A 10,495-nucleotide genomic window follows, 5' to 3' on the forward strand; every position below is an offset into this window, starting at 1 on the left:
AATACATTTCACACAAACAAGCATGTATACCTGTAAAGACCTGGGATTTCAGATGTCACAGACATGAATGCTTTTAAGGGTCAGACAGGTCAAGTACAGGGCCTCACACTTGGCTGTTGCTGTGGAAAAATATTTATAGCTTCACGTCAGATGAGCATCCTCCAAACACTGAAGTAAAGGACTTGAGAGTGTTTACAGAAAGGTGACAACTGGAAGTGCCAGTCTGTATTTCAATGAATATATCTGAATTTCAATGAATATATCTGTATTTCATTGAATATATCGGTATTTTAATGAATATATGAGTATTTCGGTCAGTTTTGCAATTAAACTGGACAGCTTATTTATTCTTTTAAATAATTTATTTGCAGTCTTTCAAATCCACAACGTGCTAGAAAGCAAAGTAAACAGAGGTAAATACCATGGAGTTTTAAACACCAGATCAAGTACAATGTGGCATAGGTCATGTGGCAAAGCGACAATTGAAGGAACAGCTTATTTCTAGTTTTCCTGTGTCTGTGGCTTATTCCTTATATTTGATACGGTTTCATATCCTCGAACACGACTGAATTGTAGGTTCTAATTAGGTTTGAGTTTCTGGTTTAAGAGCACAACTGTCTCCTAAAATATTAAGATAGCGGCCTCTTCCAGGCTTTGTTGTTTTGTTTACAGTAACCACCATCCTCTCTCAACAAAGATTCACTGACAAAAAATGAAGCAATTTATCTATGAAACAACTAATTCCTAAGATAGAGATATCAAGTATGAACCAGAAATTTCTCACACAGTTTGCATTGTATCATAAAAATGAGTGGGTATTACTGGTCTGAAGAACAGGGGAGGGGCATTTCAGTACTCGAAAATATTCTACTCCTTCACATAGGCCCCTATATCATAGTTAGGGCTCCCAGTTTTGTGGTATTTATTTTTTTGCCATTTTTTCTGTATTTATCCACATTTATTTTTGCCACAAGCTACAGCTAGTATTTTTCCACATTTATTTAAATTGACAATTGTATTAGTTTTCTAGTACACTATAGTATATATTGTACTAGAAAACAAATAACAAGCATTGGCATAGCCAATAGGTCTCGCCTTTGAGAACTTATAAGTATTTAGTTATGCAGCACAATATCCTTGGTGCAACAACTTCAACTGTTGCATGAATAAACACTTATAAGGTCCCAAAGGCGAGACCTATTGGATATACCAGTGCTTGTTAAGGTTTATGGTTCGATAATGGGGCCATTTTTATGTTGGTGCCAAGATAGGAAGGAAGTGCACGTGAAAGTGGCTCATACATGAATAAATGGAATTGTGCCAGCGCTGGCATCAGGTTATCGTGCTGTGCCAGACCTCGCTGCCGCTTACTAATTGTAACCGCTACAGCCTATGATGCCCACAATGCTACAGACCTAGAGTACCAGCAGGCTAAGGGGTCCCTGCTCTCAGCAGCAGCGGTCCCTCCATTTAGTTAGTGCAGGCTGTGATGCCAACTTAAAAGCGGCTCCAAATCCGAGACAAAAATAAAATTAAAACAAATACAAAGTGGTCGGGGTACCTATTGCATGGACTGGGCAGTCAGCTAGGCAGTGTTACCAGGCCCACTATAGACATTTGGGTACTTCAGAGGGAACCAGGCAGCCAGGGGCTCCTCTGAAGAGTTCAGTTACTGGAATAGTACGGGTGCCTATGAGATGGTAATGTGGCCAGACCCAGTGCAGTGTAGTGCTGTGAGAAAGCCAGTAGTGTCAGGAGGCAGTCATGTGGATAGAACATAAAAGCTACAGTGGATGAGACATCGCTTCAGTCCTTGAGATGTCTGTCTTCCTGACAGACTCGAGGTTCTGACGGCGCACAAAAGGCGCGCGAGGCAGCTCCCGCACTGTAACGAAACCTGCTGCCTCTCCCCGGAGTTTAGTCTCTTCTCTCTGTCTATTCTCATGGAACCCTGTCTCGCCTATTGAATGTATGAAGGATAATTTCAAATAATAAAGCGCCATTATGCTGGTGTGCCAATTCTCTATGCAGCATGACAATTGTGTTCATCAAATAACAATGTTTTCCCCAAAAAAACCTGAACGCAGACATGCCCCAGAGCAAACATAAATACATTTTGTTTTCTATCAAACTGTTTCAAAAACTTTTCTGTTCTCCAGCACCGGTTAAGTTTCTGCCTTGGGATTCTGTTTTTGTTCTGTCAGTTAGCGCCAAGAAACCTCTGGTGTTAGTGCGCTTAAGAAGTTTCACCTAACATAACATAACATAACTGATTCCGAAGAAAAATTATTTGTGTTGCGGGTCTCGCTATTAGAATATCAAAACCACAAAGGCAGTCAAAACATTTCGGGTCTCCCAGCAATAGTTAGATTGGAGATACAAAGGCTCTAGAAGTGGTGACAAAACAACAAAGCCTCATTAACAAGTTAGAGGTCTTTTAAAGACCTGTGAAGTACTCGGGTGCGGCTGTGCCCGGGAAGCTGACTCAGCCCAGGCAACCATACACGAGGGGGGCCTGTCTGCAGCTGGGGGACGTGGCAAGTCACCTTGGCTGGAGCACGGCAGAACGCACAATTTACTAGTATTTAACCGCATCTACATATAGATACAGACAAAGGAAAAATAGTTTTCCGTCCGTATTTATGTGTAAATATCAGTTTAAACGGAAAACCGGGAGCCCTAATCATAGTACTCTCGTCATCAATACACCATTGATTAGTGTCAACTCTTTGTAGCACTGTCATGCAAGCAGTCTTGAATGCCTCAATAGCAACATTAGTTCGGACGTGCATATATCAGAGCCCTCAAACCTCACTCATCACGAGTGACACTCACACATTTGGAGGTCGGTCTGAAGTGTCACTCAAACCTGGCTCATTCTTCCAAAATATGGGAATTAACTAGAACTTCACACCTGACTATTCGGCACAGAGCAGATTTTAGTGGCAAAACTTTTCTTATATTTCACCATGAGTATTGCACAGAGTTCAGTGGAATGTTAAATTGAATGTCAATTTTAGTGAGACTTGGTTGTTAGTTTTATCACTTTATACTTTTTCTGATCATGTCTATAAATTCAGTAATGTCTCTTCCTTTGGAATTGTCAAAGTCAAATGCTAAGTGACACCACTTCCTGTGTCTTTTTTAAATATCTAATTTTTTCTTTTTTTTTAAATTTTTTTTTTTATTGTTAGCAGGCTGAAGAGGAGAACCAAAAATACAAAAAGAATGGTGATAGCAATACTTAAAACACAATACATATATATAATGATATAACAATTTCATGTTAGCAATCTCCAAAATATAATAGCAGCTGTCAAATTATACAGTTTTTCAAAGATATAACATCAGCTTTCTATAAAAGTGCCCCAATTTTTTCCATAATTTTTCATTGCTTTTGCACCCCTAATATATGCTAAAGCAAACTCCATTGAGTGTATTTCGGTTACCAGTGTCCACCAGTCCCAAATTTTTGGTGTTTCTGAGCTGATCCAAGCTCTTGCCACCGTTAGTTTAGCACAGGACATTAGTATTGTAATCAAGGCGGCATGTGGAAGTGGATCTGTATATATGTCTAATAGAACTGACGCTGCTGTTAGAGCTGGTATCTGTATCTGCTTCATATGCAAAATTTTTTCAACTTCGCACCAAAAAGATTTCAGATTCGGGCATGAGAACAGCATATGTGTCAGGTCTGCCGCCTCCATATAGCATTTAGGGCACTTCGTGCGGTCACTATAAATGTTGTTATGGGACCATTTAGAGATTTTTTCGGGGGTATAATATAACATGCATGTTGTTCTAAATTGTTGAAGTCTTAAGCTAGATGATCTTGCTCGTTTGTTAATATTCATTAAAGAGTTTGTTATCTGTGTGGAGGTTATATTTAATCCCAATATTCTGCTCCATTTGTCAGCCAGTATGCTGCAATCGTTAGGTTTAATAGCGATAAGAATACTGTATGTCTCGCTTATAGCAGATTTGTTTTTTGTTGAGTGTAAACAAGTCCAGATGTCAAATTCTGGAGATTCTGGGACTTCAAAGATTTGTTTTTTATTGATCAGGAAATCATGTATCTGTAGGAATTTGTATCTCATGTTTTCAGATAAGTTGTATAGTTGTTTAAGAGTGTCAAATTCCATAAAGCCCTGTGCGTTATATAAGTCCCCTAAGGTTTTAATACCTAATCTAGACCATCGATGGCCAGTGTTATCATTAAAAATATTTGGTAAGCCTGGGTTTCCCCATAGTGATAAGTTCGAATGGAAAAAATTAGTGTCACAGAAGGATAGGATATTACCCCATATCTTTGTTATATCTCTGGCTGTCTTAAATTTGACTCTCTTGTAATAGTTGGGATCATTCGTTCTAAATAAGAATAAATTTGAATCAGATTTTAACATAAAAGAATGAAAAAATAAAGCCCTTCCTTCATTGAGTAATGAACGTAGCCGATTAATAAAGGCGGACCAGAAATATAGTTTAAAGTCGGGAAAATTGAGCCCACCGTCGGGTGTGTCTTTTTTCATAGAGTTCAGTGATCTTCTCGCCTTTTTACAGCCCCATATAAAGCTGCTAAATATTCCATCCAGCTTCCTAAAGAATTGTGTATTTAGTGCTAATGGTATGGATCGAAATAGGTATATAAACTTAGGTAGTACCTTCATTTTAATCAAATTTATTCTGCCAATTATATTGAGGGGTAGCCTGTGCCATTTCTTTAGCTGTAGTCTAGTGGTTTTGATTAATTCATCGTAGTTTATTTTATTAATGTCTTGTATATTAGCTGTTATTTTTATTCCCAAATAAGTGGCTATTTTGCATATCTCAGGCATCGCCACAGGAGGGGCATAGTTAACTATTATTTGTGTTTTTTGTAAGTTTAATTTATAACCCGCCACTTTGCCATATTCCTCAGCTTCTAAAATTATACCTTTTTGAGCCTCTACTACATCTTCCGTGTAAACCGCTATGTCGTCAGCATATGCTGTTATTTTTAATTCTTGGTGTCCTGATTTAAACGGTATAATCTGAGTTTGGGATTGAAGAGCCAACAAAAAAGGTTCTAAAGAAAGTGCAAATAAAAGAGGTGAGAGAGGGCAGCCTTGTCTAGTTCCTCTTAAAATCCTGAAGTCTGAAGATACCAACCCCCCATAGCTAGTAAATGCAGTTGGTTTATCATATAATGCTTTGATACAATTCAAAAATTCTCCGCCAAACCTTAATTTAGATAATACGCACCAAAGAAAATCCCATCCCACTCGGTCGAAAGCTTTCTCAGCATCTAGCAAAATCATACCGAGTGGGGTGGAGTTGGTCTCCGCAACGTCAAATGCTGTTATGGCCGTGTTTACGTGTATGGTAGTGTCTCTCCCAGTAATGAAGCCATGTTGTTGCGGATGGATAATCATGGGCATGATGGGGGCCAGTCTTAGAGCTAGGATTTTGGCGAAGATTTTTGTATCTGTGTTTATCAGCGAAATTGGGCGATAAGACTCTCTCTCCTCTTTTGGTTTGTCCTTCTTCAAAAAAAATATTATTTTAGCCCTATTCCAGGATTGTGGTGTTTTCCCTTCTAGGCCTACATATTGAATTGCTTTTAGCAAAGGTTGTTCAAGCTCTTTTAAGCATATTTTGTATATTTCTAAGGGTATAGTATCTTCCCCTGCTGCTTTTCCTGAGGGTAATGAGGCAATGGCTTGATGAAGTTCTAACATAGTTATCTCATCAGACAGTGAGTCTATTTCAGTGATATTTTGAGTGTCTATGATATATTTTTCAGTATATTTTTGTATATCATCTAAGCTGGGGGTTGTTTCTGGAGTATATAAATTCTTATAGTAGTCAGCAAATTGTTCTAGTATGTCTTGGGGTTTATTATATATTTTATTCCCTCTCCCCCGAATGCTAGTGATTGTAGCACCTGCTCTTTCTTCCGCTGTTTTATACGCAAGGATTTTCCCAATTTTATCCCCACCTTCATATTCATTTATTTTAAATTTATGTAAGCTGTTAACGCTCTTTTTAATAAATTTAGATTTTGCTTCATTCTTCAGTGTCGTGAGTTTAAGCCCTATTTCTGTGCTTGAAGTCGAGTTGGCCTGAAGGGATGATGACAAAAGTTCTTCTTGGGCAATTATCTTTGACGTCAAAATCTCATTCTTTTTTTTTATTTCTATATTCTGTCTAATCACATAAGTTTGAGTGTAGCCTCTAATGCTGGCTTTGCAAGCATCCCAAATTATTGCTGGTGATGCTGTATTTGAGTTTATATTTATAAATTCTGTAAGGTGTAATTTTAACTGTGTTATGTATTCTGTGTCTGATATTAGGTGTCTTGGGAAGGAAAAAGGCCTAGAAGTGGCTCTGTGCTCTGTTGTTTTAAATGATAGAATTATAGCGTTGTGGTCGGAGGAGATGCGTGGGCATAAGATCATAGAGCTTGTGTTCAATAAGTTATCACTTATAAATGCCATATCGATCCTTGAGCATAGTTTGTGGGGTGCCGAGTAATATGTATATCCTGGCTTCTAGCATATAAGTATCTCCATGCATCTTTTAAGTTATGTATATAGCACATATCCAGTATAGAAGCCCTTGTTTTATGCATTCTTTGATGTCCCCCAGATCTAGTAGTGTCTATTCTATAATCCATGATACAGTTAAAATCTCCCATAACAATTAGTTCTCCCTCCCAGTCTAGAAGTTTAATGTTTAATTCGTCAAAGACTGTAGGCTCATCTACATTACTTCCATAAACCACACATAGAACATAGTAAGCATTCTCCACCCGTATCTGAGCAATTGCCCATCTACCGTTTTTGTCGCAGGATGTTTGTTTTGTCTCAGCCTTAAATCGTTTATCTTTAAGTATAGCAACTCCCCTAATAGGTTGGCAATATGATGAACTGATGATAACTTCATATCCTAAATGGTTAAGTAATTTTCTATCTTTTCCTGTGATATGTGTCTCGGACAGAAGAGCTATATGTGAGTTATGTAATTTTAATTCTTCTTTTATCAGCATTCGTTTATTCTTGCTATTTAGCCCAGCAACGTTCCAGGCTAGGCATTTTATTTCATGCATCTATATGTCGATTTAACCCAAAAAAGAGACAAAAATAATGCTTTACTATCGAGGTTTATCTTATATTTATCAGAGCATTGACTTAGTCTCCTGTATTGTGTTCTCATAGTTCCCTTAAAAAAGGTTCCAATATCATTGTTTAGTTCCACCCCCTCAGCCTGCAAACTTTTTTTTTCTTTTGTTTTACCTCCCCCACCCACAACCCCCCAGAGTGCGGAGAACACCCTCCCACCGCCCCCCTCCCCCCTAGCTCTTACCCCAGCCGGGGTAGAGCCAACCCTCAGCATCTGCTGCCGCTGGATGGGCAGCTGGTTGGCAGCTCTGCACCAAAGCCCTCCCCCTCTCTGCGCTTAAACAATCCATAATCTATATGTCCACCGAAAAAGAAAAAAAAGAAGAAAATAAGCTAGTGTTAATCTTGCGTGATGTAAATGCACTAGCTAGACAAATTAGTAGCAAATTTATAGGAATAAGCACTAGAGAGAAAGTAATGCCAAAAAAGAAGAAAAAAAAGGGAGCTTCTAGCAATAAAAGAAAAGAGAAAAAAAAAGTTCTCTTGCAGTGTCTCTGCTGTTCTGCTTAGTTCTTCGTTTTGGAGTTAGTCTTGCTTGGGCCAGCATCAGTGTCAGCTAGATATGCTTCTGCTTCTTTTGTGTCCGTAAAAAAGTGGGTGCGGCCCCCTTTTGTTACCTTTAGACGTGCTGGTTCCTGAAGAAATACTTGGGCACCGCTTGACTTGATGGGATCTATCAGCTTGCGTAACGACCATCGCCTATCCATGGTTTCTTTGCTGAGATCAGAGCGGACAAAAATCGAGATCGCACCAATAGTTACCGGGGCGTTAGGGCGAGCTCTCTGCCAGATTGCTTGGCGGAGTAAAAAGTTGCCAAAATAAGCCAAGAAGGGGCGGGGGAACTGGCCCCCTCTGTTTCTTTGTATTATAGGAAGGCGGTGCGCTCTCTGGATTTGTGAGTCCCAGTCCCAGTCCGCTAGATCAGGGAAAGCTTTCTGAAGTAGCCCCACTAGATAGGCCCTCGGGTCAGATCCCTCTGTTCCTTCAGGTATGCCAAAAATTCTAAGATTCGAGCGTCTCTGTCTGTTCTCCAAGTCCTCCACTTTTTGCTGTAGAGTCGCAATCTGTGTTTCATGTTTATCGAATGAGGATGTATTTCTGGAGCTTGTTTCTTCCACATCGGCAACTCTTTGCTGTAATTCCACGATATCTTGTGAGATTCCTCCAAATTTCCCAGTCAGTTCTTGTAAGGTTGTCTGTACTTTGTTATTGTCTTCTCTTAATTGTAAATAATGTTCCTGAGCCTCAGTCCGTTGATTGCTTAATAGCTGGAGTATAATATCCAGTGGAGAGGCGCCGTTTGCGTCTCGTAGATTTGGTTCCTCTTCGGGTGTAGTCATGTAGGCTGTTATATGACTATCATTCTCCGAGTTGTTATGAGACCGTGTAGGTTCATGAGAGAGGCTCACAGTAGATATGGGAAGAGCAGCATTCTCTGTTATGTTTGTATTTGTTACAGCTGAAGAGCATGTTTGTGGCTCAGATATCTCTCTCTCTGCTGCGGGAGTATCCATGGTAGGATCTTGTGGCTCAAACAGCATTGTTATAGGCATTTGCTCAGAGATAGTATCTGATGCATAGTTAGATATTGTGTTAGATAAGTTGGGTAGAGCAGTTGAGGGATCACTTTTCCCGTTGTTGGCGTCATCATCATTAGTATCATCAATATTAGTGTCATTGATATTCCCTTGTGTAGCTTTTAAGGATAGTTCTGTTGGGCTTGTTCCAGAAAGTCTTTGAGTCATATTTTTAACTAGCCCCTTAGTCACCATCCATCTTATTAGCGGGCTTTTGTCTTGTAGAGTTTTTGTCAAAGTCTGGCTGTTATTTATCACAGAGCTGTTTAGCAATAGGCTAGGTTTAATATTTCTTTTTTTTGTCTTGGATTTGTTTCTTTGTGTACGTCCTTTCTTGGCTTTTGATTTTATGCCTTTATCAACATTGTTCTCTTTCTCCCCTAGCTCATCTTCTGTTTCGGCATCACAGTCTTCAAAAGAGCTTAGTTCCGTGATGTCTGTCTGTTCTGCTGACAAGTCTTCCACTGGCCCACCTTCTGATAGTTCTGTTGTAGGGGCCATGGCCATATCTCCTTTATTAGTACTGGCTATTAAGCCTGTTAAGCCTGTTAGTTCTGCATCTGCCCCACCATTATCACTTTGAGTATCTGTGCCTGGATTAGAGCTTAACTTGCTTGATGTTTCAGTTTCTGTTTCTAATTCTGTTACTTTGGCTATCGCTATATCTTGGATCCCTTTTGAAATATCCACCAAAGTTTCCTTATCTGTATCATTTTTAGCGTCATTTTTAGCGTCATTTTTAGCTGCAGTTTTAGCAACCACTTCCTCCAGATGCCCAGTTTTTTCCCCCATTGTAGCCAAAGAAATGTTAGAAATATTAGAAATATTATTCTTTTTCAGTACCTGTTTTGTGGTGCCGCAGTCCTCCAGTCGTTGAGCTCCCACCGTGTCTGGATCCTCAATCCTCTCTGTAAGGGCAGGAAGTTTCATTTTTTTCTTTTTTTCACCCTCCTTGTTAATAACTGAGGCGTTTGGCATAGTTAAAGCTGTGAAGGTGAGCCCTTTCCGAGGTGTATTGGTTGGCATCGACTGTGGGGACAACGGAGTGGTAGATGCCTTTCCAGTTGTCAGGCTAGACGAGCCGCTAGAAGAGCCGCTCTATGGCTGTACAGGTGAATGAGGAGAAGGTGGCAGTTTACTTGCTGTATTTTTACTGTTCCTTGTAGTCCTAGGCGGGTGCTTTGGTGACATTCTTCCTCATTGTTTCAGAGAATTCGTGAGCTTGTGGCTCCAGTTACTCAAGTGTGCTAGTCCAGGTGAGTGGAGCCCAGAACCTCTGAGCCGATCAAAAATCGCCTGCCAGAGAAGCGTAGTTTTGGCAACAAAGTAGAACATTTATATTAGATTGAATTGCTCTCTTCAGGTAATGGATCACGTTTTCTAATCTCCACAAGTAAAAGATATCAGCACGTCATTGACATTGACATTGCCGTACCTTTTCTCAATGCAGCGTGGAGCAATTATTCAAATCGGCGCCGGGTCCGGGTTCAATCACTGCTCTCAGATATTTCAGCCTTTTCTCTTATGGCCGCCAGCTGCTTTTTCACTTTCAGCAGTGCAGCGGTGCAACGCAGCATAGAAACCCTCGCACTCGTGCTTGAAGTCGGGTTTTTCAGCTCTGTAGCTTTTCTTTCTCAGCCGCCAGCAGTGCAGCATAGCATAGGATCCTCGCGCTCACACCCGTGCTTGGTGCCGGGTTTTCAGCTCCGTAGCTGCCTACCTCGCGTTGTTGCGTTTTTGGCGTTTTTCCAGCTCAGC

The sequence above is a fragment of the Lissotriton vulgaris genome, chromosome 7 (assembly GCF_964263255.1).
Source record: "Lissotriton vulgaris chromosome 7, aLisVul1.2, whole genome shotgun sequence".
NCBI classification, from domain to species: Eukaryota; Metazoa; Chordata; class Amphibia; order Caudata; family Salamandridae; genus Lissotriton; species Lissotriton vulgaris.